The sequence below is a fragment of the Hyla sarda genome, chromosome 6, assembly GCF_029499605.1.
Source record: "Hyla sarda isolate aHylSar1 chromosome 6, aHylSar1.hap1, whole genome shotgun sequence".
NCBI classification, from domain to species: Eukaryota; Metazoa; Chordata; class Amphibia; order Anura; family Hylidae; genus Hyla; species Hyla sarda.
In genome coordinates, this window is record NC_079194.1 from 302,690,758 (window position 1) to 302,709,670 (window position 18,913).

Below are 18,913 nucleotides of genomic sequence, written 5' to 3' on the forward strand. Positions count from 1 at the left end.
ACGCGGTCCTAGCGCCGACTGATTCAGTCGGCGCTGGCCGCACTCGGAATCTCCAGGTGGAAATTTTCTGCCCAGAGATTCCGTAGTGTGAACCTAGCCTTAGGGTCTATTTACACGGCAGAATTTCCGCTAGCGGAATTCCGCCTGAAATTAAAGCCCATAGACTTCTATGGAATTCTGCACTCCCATTCACACTTTTGAATTTCTGCTTGCAGAATTGTTACACACAAAAAATGAACATGTTCATTCTTTGAGCAAAATTTCACGAGCTCTGCATAGCCATCAATGGTTATTGCATAGTGCCGCATGGTGCTACCGCCGAAATTCTTCGGCAGCGGCTGCCAGGCTGAATCTCCCCTCGCTGAATTCCGCAAGCAGAGATTCAGTGAGATTTACGCAGTGTGAATGCACCCTTAGACTGGGTTCACACCACGTTTTTTTTTTAATTTTTTTTTTTATATAACTGTTTTATTTATTGTTTTCATCAGGTTATTTAAGATACAAACAATATAAAAATAGAAAAGACAATAACAAGTCAAGAGCAGTCTCATTAGCAAACCATCAGGATCAGGCATATAAGACTGTGTAGTTAACATCCTAGGATAAAAGCCCGTTAAGACTTTACATCTAACAGTTAGTTATAATGTAGTAAAATTGAAACTGTCACTACATATGAAATCTCGACTAGGTCTACATGAGACGCATAAAATTTCTAAAGTATATGTGAAAAACATAAAAAGAAATAAGTGGAACAAAGAAAAATAAGGTATGGAAAGGTGGGAAAAAAAACTAGGCAGAGCGAAATAAACAAAAGAGAGGAAAGGGACCACGTTTTTGCAATACAGTTCCCGTATACGTTTCCAATATGAAAACCATATGGAATCGTATTGAAAGCTGTACGCATTGACTCTCCATTGAAAACCGTATGCCAAACGATGCATCAAGTTGTATCCGTTTTGCATCTTGTACGGTTTTGTCCGTTTTTTTCCCATAGCCAAAACCGTAGTCTACCATGGCTTTTAGTCCGGGTGAAAAACCTTATTGAAACGTATACATTTCTTTTAACATGGGAGTCAATGGGAACCATACAGAACCGTATGTGCGTACGGTTCCATCCAGGTTCCACTATACGTTTTTTGACTTTGCACAGTTTTTTTCTTGGAATTTCAATTTAACATGTGAAACTTTATTCATAATGGAGTGAAAAGTTAAAAACGTATGTTTTTTTTTCTTAAAAAAAACGGATGCAACCGGACATCATTTTTCAAACCATATATGGATTAAAATTTGTACACACTTTTTGATAAAGTTTAGTCCGGTTTTGGGGAATCCGTTTTTTTTAAATCAAAAACCTGATACGGAAACTGTATTGCAAAAACGTGCTGTGAACCCGGCCTTAGAATGGTTTATAAAGAACAAACATAAATGGTGACACTATATCAATGATAAAGACTGAGACGAGTCAGAAAACACAAAAGGATGACATATAATAATAATATTTCTTTATTTATGTAGCACACAGATTCCGTAGCGCTGTACACTCAAATTGGTCCCTGTCACTATCAAACTAAGTATTGAACTGTGGGAGGAAAACCAGACAAACACAGAGAGAACAAACAAACCCTTGGAGGCATTTGAATTCAGGATCCCAGCACTGCAAGGCAATAGTGCTAACCACTGAGCAAACATTTTGATTTAAAGGGGTACTCCGGCGCTTAGACATCTTATCCCCTATCCAAAGGATAGGGGATAAGATGCCTGATCGTGGGGGTCCTGCCGCTGGGGACACCCGTGATCTTGCACGCCCCACCCCATTAAAATCAGTCCCTGGAGCGTGTTTGCTCCGGGTCTAATTACGGTCGATCACGGGGCCGGAGCGTTGTGGCGTCAAGGCTCCGCCCCCTGAATGCAACGCTCCGGCCCCGTGATCGACCGTAATCAGACCCAGAGCAAACACGCTCCGGGGACTGATTTTAACGGGGTGCGGCATGCAAGATTAAGAGGGTTCCCAAGCATCGGGACCCCCGCGATCAGGCATCTTATCCCCTATCCTTTGGATAGGGGATAAGATGTCTAAGCGCCGGAGTACCCCTTTAAACAGCAAATGCTTTTGAGGTTTACAGAAATTCCTAGCAAAGATTGGTGGTTGTGATGTACTTACCTTTCTGTAGTCAAGGTTGGTCTCGGTCTCTTCATTCTTCTACCAACGGCGCCATTCTATAGCTAGTGGGTGTGGTTAGCAAGTCAGGAATGCCAGGCCAACTCTTGTGCTAGATCTTACTTAGGGTAGGGACCTTTGCCCAGTTGGGGGCAGCCATTTAGGGCGGTCCAAGTGGGTGGGGACAGTGGTGCTGGTGGAGTTTATAGCTGCACTGCCCCCATTCCCCCATGTTTCAGTGGTTTGAGGAAAACACAAGTCCAACATAGTCCTTATGGACAATAAAGTTAAAGGGGTACTCCGGTGGAAAACAATTTTTTTTTTTTTATATCAACCGGTGCCAAAAAGTTAAATGGATTTTTAAATAACTTCTATTAAAAAAATATTAATCCTTCCGGTACTTATCAGCTGCTGTATGCTCCACAGGAAGTTGAGTTGTTCTGTTCAGTCTGACCACAGTGCTCTCTGCTGATATCTCTGTCCGTGTCAGGAACTGTACAGAGTAGGAGCAAATCCCCATAGCAAACCTCTCCTGCTCTGGATAGTTCATGAAACAGACAGAGGTGTCAGCAGAGAGCAATGTGGTCAGACAGAAAAGAAATTAAAAAAGAAAAGAATTTCCTGTTAAGCATACAGCAGATAAGTACTGGAAGGATTAAGATTTTTAAACAGAAGTCATTTACAAATCTGTTTAACCTTGTGGCACCAGTTGATTTAAAAAAATAAATAGTTTTCCACCAGAGTACCCCTTTAAAAAGAACTTCAGAGGCTACAACACTAGTGTATGCAAAACCTGCTTCATCCAGCCTATATGAGTTTTCACCCTTTTTTGCAACAGGGGTAAAAAGTTAAATGTTTCTTTGTCAATGTTTTTGTTTTGTTTTGTTTTTTTAACTTTTTTTTTGTACTTTATTTTATGGATACTGCCAGTTTTTCTAATAATCCACACTTAGAAATAATATTTCATATCTGGAACCTACAATTTGACAGAGGAGGTCTATGCTTACTGTAGTGATCCAGTGGTGCCATGCAGCCCTGCCCTTGGCATGAATATCTAATAAGTCTATACACGCGTTATTTCAGTATGTCTCATGTGTTTTATGTTGCCTTTAGAAGTTTATAAAAACAGTAGTCACACCTTCTTCAGATCGACTCAATGACAGAATATTTATCATCTAAACAGACAACAAAAGGCGCTAGCTGACAGTCACAAGTACATACCCAACTGAGCAAACATGGGTAAGCCCGGAGTACCATGCCAGTCTCTTCAGCTGAACTTTTACACGTTTTCTTTTAGTTTCTCTCAAGTCTGTGTCTCCCAACCTTTTCCACCTTGGGGCACCAATACCGAATCATTTTACTACATTATACAAAAAGCTGATCTATTAAATTATCGCTGAAAACAGACAAGACCCCCAAAATAAATTCAGGCCCCAGACCAGTCCACTTAAAGGGGTACTCCGGTGAAAAACTTTTTTTTTTTTTTTTTTAAATCAACTGGTACCAGAAAGTTAAATAGATTTGTAAATCACTTCTATTAAAAAATCTTAATCTTTCCAGTACTTTTTAGGGGCTGTATACTAAAGATAAATCCAAAAAAGAAATGCATTTCCTGTGATGTCCTGACCACAGTGCTCTCTGCTGACCTCTGCTGTCCATTTTAGGAACTGTCCAGAAAAGCATATGTTTGCTATGGGGATTCTCTTCAGTTTCTAAAATGGACAGCAGAGGTCAGCAGAGAGCACTGTGGTCAGGACATCACAGGAAATGCATTTCTTTTTTGGATTTTTCTTTAGTATACAGCCCCTAAAAAGTACTGGAAGGATTAAGATTTTTTCATAGAAGTGATTTACAAATCTGTTTAACTTTCTGGCACCAGTTGATTTAAAAAAATAAATAAATAAAGTTTTCCACGGTAGTACCCCTTTAAGGAAACCTGGCAGACACAGAGGTCTATGCTGTGTGCCACCTGTTTTCCAATGGGATCACTATCAATAAGACTAAAAGACAATACACCAGTGGTCTACAAACTGTGAACCTCTAGGTGTTGCAAAACTACAACTCCCAGCATGCCCGGACAGCCGTTGGCTGTCCGGGCATGCTGAGAGTTGTAGTTTTGTAAAAGCTGGACACACCCTGGTTGGGAAACACTGATCTATGTGTATGATGGCCTTTCGAATCTCTGTTGACTCTGGATGTCAAAAGAGAGAAGGGTCAGGCAAGTGTCCCCCTGCAGAATAGAATGTGCTAGTATATGTGGGGATGAGGAGTGCATGCTGGGAGTTGTAGTTTTGCAACAGCTGGAGGTACACTGGTTGGGAAGTCAGCTCTAGGGAATTGAGGTCCAACAACCGGCTCCTGGGCCAGCTTTATGTTGCTCTTCAGCAATAATACAGATAATAATACTAATATAATACTAACATCTGAAGGTCCACAGTTTGGCAACCGCTGGTATAAGTACAAACGAGTTTTAAATAATATAAAAATAAAAACAAAAAAAAATCACCCCCTTCCCTTTCCCATAAAAAACTGTAAAAAAATATAAAAATTTTAGGGAAAAAAATTATAATTTCAGACTCCAAACTAAGTCCCTAGAATGAATCAGAACGCAGACCTTCTAAAGTTCATTTGAACCCCAGACCAGACACCTAAAATAATGCAGAACCCAAACCTCCTAAAGTTAATTGAGGTCCCAGACTTAAAGGGATACTCCGCTGGAAAACATTTTAAATCAAATGGTGCCAGAAAGTTAAACAGATTTGTAAATTACTTCTATTAAAATCCTTCTATTATTTAATCCTTCCAGTACTTATCAGCTGTTGTATACTACAGAGGAAGTTATTTTTCTTTTTGAATTTCCTTTCTGTCTGATCACAGTGCTCTCTGCTGACACCTCTGTCCATGTCAGGCACTGTCCAGAGTAGGAGAGAATCCCCATTGAAAACCTCTCCTGCTCCGGACAGTTTCTGACATGGACAGAGGTGTCAGCAGAGAGCAATTGTGGTCAGACAGAAAGGAAATTCAAAAAGAAAAGAACTTCCTCTGTAGTATACAGCAGATGATAACTACTGGAAGGATTAAGATTTTTTAATAGAAGTCATTTACTAATTTGATTAACTTTCTGGCACCAGTTGATTTAAAAGAAATTGTTTGCCAGTGGTGTACCCCTTTAGGGTCTATTCACACGTACAGTATTCTGCACAGATTTGATGCGCAGGATTTCAAGCTGTGTTCAGTTTACAGCAGAAAATCCTGCGCGTCAAATCTGCACAGAATACTGTACGTGTGAATCACCATTAATGTCTCAATTTAATCAAAACCAAGACCTCCTAAAGTTTAAAGGGTATTCTAGGATTTGTTTTTTTTATTTGACTGTGCTACAGGGGCTGTAAAGTTAGTATAGTTCATAATATAGTGTTTGTACCTGTGTTTGGAGGCTGGTCTTGCCATTCTTATTGAGATCTTTGCTCCAGATGTTTATTTTTAGCAGCATACAAAATGAGTGTTGCCTCGGACCTTTCCCAAGTGGCAGTGCAGGTGTTGAAAGGGAGAGTGTCGGTGCTTTAATGGGTGGAGCTGCTGCTGGGTGAGAGGGAGATTATTCTCTACAGGGCTGCAGGGAATTGCAGTTTCAAGCAAAGCATGGAAGGGAGCCTAGATGTGCTGCACTGGGTGGAGTGCCTAATCCTGGGATATGTAGTTGAAGGGAGGGAACTCCAACAACAGGAAAGAAAGCAGAAGCTTTATAGAGATCTTTAGCACGGATCCTTCCTAACCATTACTGTCTTGCAGGTAAGTACTAATGTCATCTTATGTTCGATAACCCCATTAAACTACAGATAACAGCCCTGTATATGGAAAATGAGAAAGTTAGGTGGTTAAAATAGGGCAATTTTAAACACTTATTTTGTAAAAAAATAAAAATAAATAAATAGTACAATAATAGAAAAGCAGGTAAACATGGGGATCATTGTAATCGTATTAACCAAAACAATAAAGAGAACATGTCATCTTTACTGTAAAGAGCACTGCGTGAAAACGAAACCCTCGTAAAATTTGCTAAATTGTGTTGCTTTTTTTCCAATTTCCCCACACAAAGTATATTTTTGGGTTTTACGGACAATAAAATAAGTGATGTCAATGTCAATTACAATTGGTCGCGCAAAAAACAAGCACTCTTGTGTGTCTGTGGATGAAAATATTAAATGAGTTATGGCTCTTAGAAGGCAAAGAGGAAAAAACTAAAATGAAAAACGTTAAATAGATTTGTAAATTACTTTACTATTAAAAAATCTTAATCCTTGCAGTACTTAGCTGCTGTATGCTCCATAGGACGTTGTGTATTTCTTTCCAGTCTGACCACAGTGCTCTCTGCTGACACCTCTGTCCATGTCAGGAACTGTCCAGAGAAGAAGAGGTTAGTTATGGGGATTTTCTCCTACTCTGGACAGTTCCTGACATGGACAGAGGTGTCAGCAGAGAGCACTGTGGTCAGACTGGAAAGAACTACACAACTTCCTGTGGAGCATACAGCAGCTGATAAGTACTGGAAAGATTAAAGGGGTACTCCAGGAAAAAACTTTTATATATATCAACTGGCTCCAGAAAGTTAAACAGATTTGTAAATGACTTCTATTAAAAAATCTTAATCCTTTCAGTACTTATGAGCTTCTGAAGTTAAGGTTGTTATTTTCTGTCTAAGTGCTCTCTGATGACACCTGTCTCGGGAAACGCCCAGTTTAGAAGAGGTTTGCTATGGGGATTTGTTTCTAAACTGGGCGTTTCCCGAAACAGGTGTCATCAGAGAGGATTTAGACAGAAAAGAACAACCTTAACTTCAGAAGCTCATAAGTACTGAAAGGATTAAGATTTTTTAATAGAGGTAATTTACAAATCTGTTTAACTTTCTGGCACTAGTTGACTTTAAAATAACTGTTTTCCACCGGAGTACCCCTTTAAGGTGTTAAATACATTTAGAAAAATCCTTTTATAGTAAAACATGAATTTCATTAAAAATAAATAAAATAAATCCCTTGCAAAGCTTTAATATGGAAACAAGTGAAACGTGTTCCTTTCATAAATATTTTACAGCCGGACTTTGCTTTTAAAGAAACTGATATTCTGAAAATGTCATTGGACTTATTCACACAAATCATAAAATTATTAATTTTCCTTGGCAAATAAAATTGGCAAAACTCAGTGTAAGTCAATTTAAACAGAAAAAAAAAAGCGTCCATAAATCTCTTAACACATTGCCATGGATATTGAAGAATTTACACAAATATTGAAATCTTATATGTAGCTTCCAGCATAATCCAGTGGATTGCAATATGAGAATCTGGAGAGAATTCCGAAAAATAACATATTGCGAAATAGCGGCAATTTAGCCGGCCAGGTGGTAAAATGAGTTAATATATTATATTGTTCATTTGCCATAAGTATTACTCCCCCCCCCCCCCCCCAGTGCTAACAGCTACATAGTGTCAAGAATACAGCAATGAAAGCTCCATAGGAAAATATTATTAGAATAAATTGAAGAGCTTAGCAACATTGTAGCACTATGCGCTGGTGTTACCGTAGGGTTGTACAAACTGCATGGACACCAAGGCTTGCATCTCATATCCCACACAAAATCTATAAAATATGGAATGCTAAATCAGCGTTTCCCAACCAGGGTGCCTCCAGCTGTGTGCAAAACTACAACTCCCAGCATGCCCGGACAGCCTTTGGCTGTCCGGGCATGCTGGGAGTTGTAGTTTTGCAACAGCTGGGGGCACCCTGGTTAAGAATCACTGTCCAAAGTAATAATAGGGGCCTGAAGGAAAAACCTGATGCTGACCTAGTACTGGTCCCTGTAGGTTTGCCGCAGGTCCCGTTCACCTCCGTGCAGTCCCGGTGTCACGTGTCAGGCCAGTGATTGGGAAAGGTCCTGAAACCAGCCCTTGGGAGCAGAGAGAAGATACCGGAACTACACGGAGAACGGGATCTGCGGGGGACCAGCACTAGGTAAGCATCAGTTTTTTTTTTTTTTTTTTAATGTTTTCTCCGCACAACATAAATGGGGGGGGGGGGGGGGGGGATGTGACATGGAGGGGGAGAAATGTGACATGGAGGGGGTGATGTGACAGAGGGGAGTGACATGGAGGGGGTGATGTGACATAGAGGGGAGTGACGTGACATGGAGGGGGTGATGTGGCATTGGGGGGTGATGTGACATGGGGGGGGGGTGATGTGACTGAGGAAGAGGTTTTGAGACATGGGGGTGACATGACATGGAGGGGGCTGACGTGACGGAGGAGTGATGCGACATGGAGGGGGCTGACGTGACATGGAGGGGGCTGACGTGACATGGAGGGGGCTGACGTGACATGGAGGGGGCTGACGTGACATGGAGGGGGCTGATGTGACATTGGGGGATTGACGTGAAAAGGAGTGATGTGAAAAGGTAGGTCTGGACATGAAATGAGACGATAGACATGAAATGGGAGGGATTGGATATGAAATTAGGGAATTTCATCATTTTTTAAATAATATAACAATCCCAATAAATACGTCCTTGGGCATTTTCCCCAAATCGCGCAGCCCTAGATTCTATCATTTGGTTACTATAGTTACCATAGATACTGATCTGCAATACCAGACACAACCTGTAGGTTGGGTGTGCTGCTGTTTTTGAAAGAAAGCACCCATGGTTTTCTAAACCATCTTTTAATAGTGTCCCTGTCATTTAGAAAAAGTTTTCACTAGTCACAAGTTTTGATCAGTCTGGGTCTCAGTGCCGAGACCCCCACCGATCAGGAGAACGAGCAGGGAGAAGCATGAGGTAGCACACTACTTTGCTATAGATCGTTATGAATTCCACCAATATCCTTCTTGCATCTTCTTCGGACAGTCTCTATGGCATTCTGATCCCTTCTGCTTCCAATGTCCTGGAAGATCTTCAGCTGATGGAGTTCTACAACACCAGAAAGCTCCAAGGTAACATAGCTGAGACTGAATGTCATGGTGAAGGGGCGGAGATAAACAAACTATTCCGTAAAACGGCAAAATACAACCAATTGTCCTTTGACCAAATTTGGCTATTACTGATCTCATTTCCATAAAACTCAGATGTTATTGTGACACTTATTGCAAGAGGGAACAAAGATGTCTGTCTGAGAGCGTCTACAATTCCGTGACGTGAGTCAGATCACTATTAATCCTGCAATTGTGAAGCAGGTGAAAATGTGGGCACTGCTGAATTACCATAAAGCGCTTTTCACCTTTTCCATCTGCCAAGTAGTAAACTTGTGAAACTCTTGATCTCAATGCAAAATGTATTGCAGATCATTCATATTGGACAGAGGGAGTAAAGAAGACGGCAGCAGCCCCAGCCTGGATATATTCATTCAAAAGTTTCAATAAATTCAATGTCAACTTTGCTACTTTTTCTAAATAAAATCATAAGAGGGTAAAGCTAAAGTTATTTTCAATTTCTCTGGTAATGAATCCTAATTGTTGTAAAAAAGTTCTACAGCCATCTAATAGGCTTTGTGTATCAATAACTGGAGAAATGTCTATGGTGATCGGACAACTAGGACCATCACCAATCATGAAAACTGGGGTCCCTAGGGTCTCCATGTTAAAAGAGTTGTGGTCGAGTATGAGAACTTATGGTCTATTCAAAGACTGTAGGGGACTAGAGAGGATAGCTGAACTCATTGGACTCTTGTCTTTTTCAACCTTACAAACTAATAGTCCATATAAAGAGAAATAAGAGATGGAGCACTCACCGTCATACATATAGACATTGCGGGGAGACATAGGAGAGGAGCGGGAATCATGGTCTGGCAACAGTATTGCACCAGCAGAGGAGTCTGGAATGAATGCATAGGGGTTTGGCAGGGACAGAGTCTGGTGTGTAGGACAGAGGAGTCTGGAGGGAGAACAGAGGAATCTGGAGGGGACAGCGGGGTCTGGGAGGGGGTGGCGCGTAGATTAATAGATGTAGACAAAGGAGTCTGTCCAGAGCTTGTCTTCTTTTCTCATCAAGATTGGTATGCCTGACAAAGATCCTGGTCCAGGATCGAAACGCGCTGCATTACCAATAGAATAAACAACAGTGGTCCCTCAACATACGATGGTAATTGATTCCAGGCGGACCATCGTATATTGAAACCATCGTATGTTGAGGGAGATGGATTCTCAATGATACTCACATGTCCCCGCCGCACCTCTGCTGCTGCATAACTACGACGTGATGATGACAACAGAGAGTGATGGTGTAGGGCAGCAGCAACGTAGTTATGTGGCAGCAGAGGAGCAGGGAACTGAGGGCCGGAGCGGCAGGGACATGCGAGTATCATTGAGTGGGGCACATGGGGAACATTTAACGGCTATCTGGCGGCAGCTGAAGCAGTCAGCGCTGCCGGAAAGCCATTTTTGCGATGGCCCCGACACACAGAAGCATCGTATGTTGAAACAATCATATGTCGGGGTCATCGTATGTCGGGGGAACCATTGTACTTATACCTTGGGAGAAGTGCCTTTATTCAGGCAACCATTTTCTATTTTTTTTACCTCTCCTTTCCATCAAGAACACAAACATACTTGGCGCAGCATAGCATACAAGGAGATCGGAAGGAAAAGCTGCCAACCAAACAACACTTTGGCAACAACTATCTATAGTGTATGGGCACCTGTTGGGGGGGTTGTCTATCAGTAAAACTGTGTTGACAATAACTGGATGAATTGTCAATAACTGGCTAATTTCTTTCAAGAACCTCTCCCCGTCTGTCTCCAGGTTGGGTGTGGTTCTGCAGCTCAGTTTCATTGAAGTGAATGGAGCCAAGTTGTAATACCACACCCAACCTGGGGACAGATGTGGAGGTGTTTTTGAAAGAAATTAGCGCTGTTTTTCTATTCCTGGACAACCCCATTAAGCTCTGGGCTACATTGTAACAAAGTATTTAATAAAGCCAAGCAAAGTTCCTGAACATTTTATGCAGACTGTCTCCACGTTTCTACTTTACTTCTAATCTTGGCATAATATGACACTTATGATATATTTGCTGGCAGCTCCCGGTGAACAACAGCACATTATGGAAGAACAACAGGCAGACAGGAGATCACATCATCACCGATAAGTGGAGACCTTGTATGGAAAAAAGCCTCAATATAAGGCAGCTCTCTGCATGCATTTCCCAAGGCGTCCGTGACAATGGCCCCATTCACTGAACTCTATGCACCTTCCTGCTGTTCAGCTTTTGTCTAGAAAAGGTTCTTAGGTTTCAGGCCTGTTAGGAAAGCCTAACTTGGCCAAGACGCAGGTATTTGAGCCGTACGAGGCACATGCATGTGAGTACCTGAATAGGGTGTCACAATGTCTCTGATCTTGTGCAACGAAGGGGACTGCACTGTGTGGAATATCATTCCTCCCTCAAGGAACAATACAGATATTCGCTTTATACTTCAAAAGATAACATATTTGTGGGTTCTTATTTATTGATACACCCATGTGGTAACCCAAAAAGATGGTGGGGGGGGGGGGGGGAAAGGAGCTCAGTATCAGAAGAACTGACATCTAACCCCTTTAACACTTTCCCAACATTTGACATATAAAATTAGACAACACAATAGAAATAAGCATAACTATTAATAAGGTCTTATGGTGAGCGTACAGTACTATTACTATTGAAGCACGGGTGAATATATAAAGTAATAGGCTTAAAGAGATTTTCCAGGAAAACCCAAAAGTTAACCCCATGCCTCCTTGTGCTTTAAAGGAGTAGTCCAAAGGATAGGGGATAAGTTATAGATCGCGGGGGGTCCGAGCGCTACTGGGACCCCCCGCAATCTCCTGAATAGGGCCGCGGCAGTCTGCTGGAAGCGGCCGTTTCGACCCCGCAGGAAGCCGCGGCCAACACCCCCCTCCATGTATCTCTTTGAGATACATGAAAGGGGCATGTCGGCCGGCGCTCCATGCGGGGAACGGCACGCCCCCTTCCAGCAGACTGCCGGGGCCCCATTCAGGAGATTGCGGGGGTCCCAGCACTCAGAGGGGACAAGTTATTTTTCACTACACAACTCCTTTAAAGGGATGGTCCTAATTATCAGCCCGCTGTGCTGTCCCCATCGGGGTAAATACATATCACCCGCAAGCGTCCTCCTGTTTGTTGTGGGCCGCTGGAAATCTATACTGTACGCTGTATCCCTATGCCCGGGCTGCAAAACATAAACAAAATAAACTTTAACTCAACTTCCCCGTCGGTCCAGGCCAGCTTCCTGGGGCCTGTGATAGGTTAAGCCTCAGCCTATCACCGGCCGAGGCAGATAGGCTGATGGCTCTCCGACGTTCCCGTCCCGAGGAAGAGCGTAAAGCCGACGTAGTAACGTGCGTTAAAGTTTTTGTTTACCTTTTGCAGCCCAGGCATACAGTGTACAGTATAGAGTGTCAGTGCCGGCGGCCCGAAACAAACAGGAGGATGAGGAGGGCAGCGCTTGCGGGTGATATGTGAGTATTTACCCAGATGGGGACAGTGCAGTGCTGGGCACTGGGGGGAATACCGTTATATAGGTATATATAACCCTAGATGGTCCGATGAAAAATAAGTTATCCCCTTTCCACATGATAGGGGATAAGTGTCTGATCGTGGGGGATCCGACTGCTGGGACCTCCCTCAATCTCCTGAATGGGCCTGGCTCTCTGATAGGGGCAAATGCTACAGATGGCATGCGCTCCATTTATTTCTATGGGAGCACCATAAAGACCCGAGTCCAGCACTCAGGTCTCTTCAGTGCTCCCATAGAGAATGAATGGAGTGCGTGCTGTAAATAGCATGTGATCCTATCAGAGTGTTGGACCGTTTAGGAGATCATGGGTTTCCAACTTCTGGGACCCTCTGCGATCGGACACTTATCCCCTATCCTGTGCATAGGGGATAAGTTGTTTTTCACTCGACCACCCCTTTAAAACATGAGCCAGAATACTTACTTCACCCACTCTCCCTGCGATGCCACTGTCATATCTTCTGGTTGCCTCCCCAGTGTTGTTCTTCCTTCTTCCGATGAGGTCCCTTTTACGCAGTGTCTCCCCCACAGTGTATGTATGATATATAGTAACATGATTAAGTGTAGGTATTGTGCACTATAAGACATCAGGTTGGGTTGTGCTGTTGGAGGGTAAGAGAATGATGAAGGGGTCACTCTGGCATCTGCAGTGTGTTTACTGTGGATTTGTCCAGTATTATGTACAGTATTTTGTTGATTTGTACTGTACTGGAAGCATGTTACCCCTTATTCTGTAGACCTAACCCACATTCAGGCTGTTCAAAATGGTATTTGGACGGATTACACGTCAAAGAACCACAAAAACGATTTCTAATCCACAGCGGAAAACATCTAAGCCGTAGGTCATAAGGCGCATGTTACGGCTGAGGTGAAGTGGATCCGCTGTACCTGTGAGGATGATGATGTGGGCCCTACCAGGGAGCGGAGTCTAAGGGCCGCTGGTTTTCACCAGAGACCGCCGCAAAGCGGGATGGACTTGCTGTGGCAGGCGGCACCCAGGTCGCTAACCCTGATACGACTCGTCCACACAGGCGGCTGAGGTGAAACGTGGTACTGGAAGGATAAGGCAAGGCATAGTCAGGACAGGACAGGTGGCACAGTAGCAAGGTCAGGTCACGTAGCAAGAGGTCAGAGGGCAAGCAGCACAGGAGCAAGGTCAGGATACGTAGCAATAGGGTCAGATACATGGCAAGGCAAGACACAAACTGAACGCTTTCTCTTAGGATGATAAGGCACAAAGATCCGACAAGGGTCAAAAGGAAGTGCTTGCACTTATGGGGCAGCACGAACCATTTAATTACGTACTGTCCCTTTAAATTTCACAGAGCCGGCATGCAGGAAGCACATGGGGACGAAGAGGAAGGTGAGGAGTGGAGGGCTGGATGCGATCACATCGCAGCACGGACAGTATGGGCAGTGCTGGGCAAAGGAGAAGTAGTGTGTCCGCGGCCAGCATGTCTGACTGCGGCGCGACTCCTAACAGCGCAATACTGCCCAGATTCCTGATTAATACAACAGAAAGAAGAAACAATAATTGTTGTTACTTCATATCTATCCTCAAATCAGCATTGGAATCTGCATGAAACACAAAAATAAATGTGCACAAGGACTTAGTGTGGTGGCACTATGGTAAAGGAGCTGGACACTTTGTCTCCTATTGCACATCTATGAGCAGCGGCGCCAATTTCAAAATTAAAGTGCTGCACTATAGTAATTTTCCATTTAACTTTACACTTTAAGCACTTACTGAGATTACTGACCGCATTCTGCATAGAACAAAGGCGTGTAACCTGTGAATGACTTACTGGAATTAACTGCGCATATACAATGACCGCTAAGAATGGATGGGATGCCCAGAGTCTGCCAGCTCTCACTTTCTTCATACAATACTTTGTGTATAAAACCTAAGAAGACATGAATGGTTACTATATATAAATATATATATATAACTCTTACTCAAGACAATAAAGGGGTTTTCCCAATGTGAAAAAAAAGCAAAGGTCAGCTCACCACCCGCAGACGGGTATTCCACAAGAGAATGTAGCTGAAAGCACGGATGTAAACATGTACGCTGGGAAAACAAGATTCAAAACATATTTAGAAAAGTGCTACAAAATACATGAAAAAAATCACAAGTAAAAAACGCCAACGCATTTAGAAACTGTTAACAGCTCTTATTCAGGGCACGGATAATGCGATGAAGAAGAATTGTTAGTATTCGAAACACGTTGGAGGTTCATTTGCAATGTTATCTATGGGAGCTGGAGGCATTTTTTCTTACTTGTTTTCCCAATGTACATGCTAACCAAAGGGGGAAATACAATGTAAACCCACCATTATAATGTAGTGGTAAAGATTCAAAAAGAACGTTGTATGTTTTCAAACCAATAGTACAGTGTTTCCCAATCAAAATGTCGCTAGCTATTGCAAAATTAGAACTCCCAGCATGCCCCCCTGGTTCGCAAACACTGCAGTCATGACGACCAATATGGCTGACATTACAGAAACCAAGCTTTCGCAGATTCCTAGGTGTTTAATTGGTGGGGGCCCTACAGCTGTGACCCTTACTTATCAAGAGAATGGGGATAGCATGGTGCTTCTGCAGTCCCATAGCAAGTGAATGGAGCACACAGAGTTACAAGTGACCCCCACAGATTGGATACGTGTGCCCCATGTTGTAGATAGGTGACAAGTTGTAATCATGGGATAACCCCTTTAATACAAATTCTGTCTGTCACGTCCATCAGTAGGGAACAGTACACACTAGTGCTCACGCTAGCCATTGTCTCTACCTACTTGAATGATCCGCCCTAAATGACAAGGGGTTAAACCAAAAACAAGCCATAGAGTCAAACTTAGAGAGGAGCACAGTACTAGATCATACAAAGTCAGGACAATTCAGGTCAAATCAAGAGGGTAGCGCAGTACAAAGTCAGAAGACAAAGGTAGAACAATAAACAGGCTAGAGTCAAACCTGGAGTGTACATCAAGTCAAAATCAGAGACAAAAGCAAGGTCAGGGAACAGAGGAACAAAGAAAGCTGAGTAGTATAAAAAAGGAAACAGAACATAAGGAATGGGAGGAGGGGGATGTAGATGCAGTATAAGTCAAACCAGCAGGGTAGCGCAGTACAAAGTCAGAAGACAAAGGCAGATCAATAAACAGGTATGGGTCAAACCAGGAGTGTCCTGATATGAATGTGAACACGGTTGTATGCAAAACTAGCCTTTAGGCTGTATCTTTCTCTGTCTACAGAGCTCCACCTTGCTCTGGATAATCACTCATGCCAGGAGTTTACATCAAGTCAAAATCATAAGAAAAGAGCAAGGTCAGGGAACAGGGAAAGCTGAGTAGTATACAAAAAGTAAATAGAAGATAAGAAATGGGAGGAGAGGGACGCAGCTGCAGTATATCTCAAATGTGTATGTGAAAGGATAGATGAAGCAGGGGTGTGGGAAGAGATATCTTGTTTAGAACTAGAAGAGACCACTTACTCAACATACTTTAAAAGACTAAGGGTGTCCCTAAACATTATTGTTGGCTTAACCATCTAATTTGTATGATGCTGACTGCCCCCCAAAAGATGACATTAGGTAGGAAGAAGGGACCATGCATGATAAATATGTCCGATCCTTATGTTCTCAGGGAAGATAAGCTGCCACCAGAAGAGTCAGGCAGCTTCTTACCTACATTAAAAACACATGCACACTCAGTCAAACTGAGCTCACATGTCTATTGGTGGGTTTGAGAAAGCTAGCTATTCACTAACTAGCTATGTACTATATATTTGCTCATTTGTGCATTTACAGAATCCAGCAAAGTAAAAAGACCCCATGTCTTCAGGTTATTTAGAATAATTTAAGTTGTGCCACATCTAATATATATATATATATATATATATATATATATATATATATATATATATATATGTGTGTGTGTGTGTGTGTGTGTGTGTGTGTGTGTGTGTGTGTGTGTGTGTAGCTGCCTGACCAGGGATTTATGTCTTTTTTTTTTTTCACAATAAAAACATTTAATACACTAAAGGGAAATGTATTTTCCTATTTGCATAGGACTATGAGACCTGTTTAAATTTCCGCTCCAAGCAGATTAACACCTTCTTTTTATCTTGTGCATATGTGTCAGGTGAAGAGACTTACTGACGGATAGTACTTGACAGACTCAACACCTCTCTCCACCGCCGTACACTCATGGCCTGCATTGTGTTCCAGGAATCCATTGAAGCTACAATCATAAATGTGAAGAGTTCTGCAATCTGTAATTTTCCATACTAGTACATTTACAGCAATGTACCTCTAACCTGTTGCCCTCCAGCTGTTACAAAACGTCAACTCCCAGCATGCCTGGACAGCCGCAGGCTAACCCCTCCTGATCCCCAGTACCACTTAATTCCCCCCCCCCCCCACCTTGAACCAACCGGTGCCACATAATTTCCTCCCTTGATCCCCCTGTGCCATTTTATTCCACCTTCATCACCCAATGTGCCATTTCATCCCCCCTGTACCATTTCATGCCCCCCTGTACCATTTCATCCCCCTTCTCGACCACCCCCTTGTGCCACATCATTACACCCCTTGATTCCCTCATATGCCATTTTAATCCTCCCCCATCACCCCCTGTGCCACACCATTCCCCCCCCCCTTTATCAACCTCGGTGCCACATTACTACATCTCCTGATCCCCCATGCCACTTCCATCTTCCCCCCTTGAAACCATCATGCCACATCATTCCCTCCTTGAACCCCTGTGCCATTTCGTCCCCCCCCCCCCCCTATTTACCACCCTCTGTGCCATTTCATCCCTCCCTCTTGACCACACCATAGCCCGCACTTAAATCCCCCCTGTGCCATTTCATTCCCCCTACATCGATGTGACGTCAGGGGCATCACTCACCAGTCCTGGCAGCCGCCGCTGTTCACAGATATAAAGTGGCTGTGGCCAGTGCTGATGATCTTGAACAGGAGGCCGATGTCGTGGCCACTTCATATCAGTGAGCATCAGCCACTATGGGACTGGACGGTCCTGCGACACACCTAGGGATTAGTGTTGAGCGCGAATATTCGCAATTACGAATATTTGTCATTTTTTTGCCCGAACAGATCACAGTGATCTCATCCCTCCCTGCTTCAAGCTTGTGGTCTAATGAAGGCCCCAATACTATTTACTGTTTAGACTGGAGAGTCACTAAAATTAGATAGGTAGATAGATAGTGACGGGACAATATTCAAAATGAAAAATGTCATAGACCCATTATCACTTCTGTATAGACCAAGAATATTAGATGATAGATATGAGATAGATAGCAGGGATGTGGAATTCCTAGTGCCCGACGCCTGGGACAAGCAGTTCCGGACGCCGGGCAGGTGATTTCTTTAGGCATTTAGCCCTGCTTCGGGCAAGCAGCGTTAAATGCCGGAAGAATTCACACAGGTCCGCTCACACTGTTACTGTACTTACATCTCCCTGCATCTGTCTATAACAAGACTTCCTTGCGGGGATGCGCGCGATTGCTGACGTCATCGCATACGCGGCTCAGGACGTCGGTACGCTGACGTCCCGTGCGGGGCCTTTGATGACGTCACCTATCGCGCGCATCCCCGCAAGGAAGTCTCGTTATAGACAGATGCAGGGAGATGTAAGTACAGTAACAGTGCGAGCGGACCTGTGTGAATTCAGAGTGAGTGAGGGCCTGCCTGATCACCAGGGCAAAACTATATTCTTAACAGTCCAGTAACAAAAGTGACCGCCGAGCCCCTGAGCCTGCTGGAGAACACATGGGGCCGGAGTACAGGTAGCAGGGGAGGTTTGGTAAATAATGTGGGAGAGGAGAGGGGGGTTGGGCTGAAGTATAATGACACAAGGGGCATCAGAAGGGAGGGGAAGGGAGGTATAATGACACAGGGGCATCAGAAGGGGGAATATAATGACACAGGGGGCATCGGGGGGGGGGGGGGGGGGAATATAATGACACGAGGGGGCCCTACTTGATCCCTACCTGATAAAGGAACATACCTACCTGAAGGGGGACTACCTGCTTAAAGGAATACTGTAGTGCAAAATAACTTATCCCCATAAGTGATAGATCGCGGGGGTCTGACCGCTGGGACAACCCCCCCCCCCCCCATCTCTTGAATGAGGCCCCAGCAGACGGCATGAAGGGAATGTTCCATAACTGCATGACACGGCTGC

At 43.5% G+C, this 18,913-nt stretch overlaps 1 protein-coding gene across 8 annotated transcripts in view; it reads right to left on the reverse strand.

The window, feature by feature from the left end:
• BMAL1 (basic helix-loop-helix ARNT like 1) overlaps positions 1–18,913 on the reverse strand; it is a 143,813-nt gene that overhangs the window by 118,897 nt on the left and 6,003 nt on the right. For 3 of the 8 annotated variants that reach the window (XM_056527955.1, XM_056527951.1, XM_056527963.1), the window contains exon 1: positions 14,512–14,610. The exons of 4 other annotated variants lie outside the window; for them this stretch is intronic. The gene's annotated coding sequence lies outside the window, so the exon portion shown is untranslated. Of the gene's footprint in view, positions 1–3,379; positions 3,398–14,511; positions 14,611–18,913 lie in introns of those variants that run through there. One more of the 8 variants, XM_056527959.1, reaches the window with a different exon arrangement.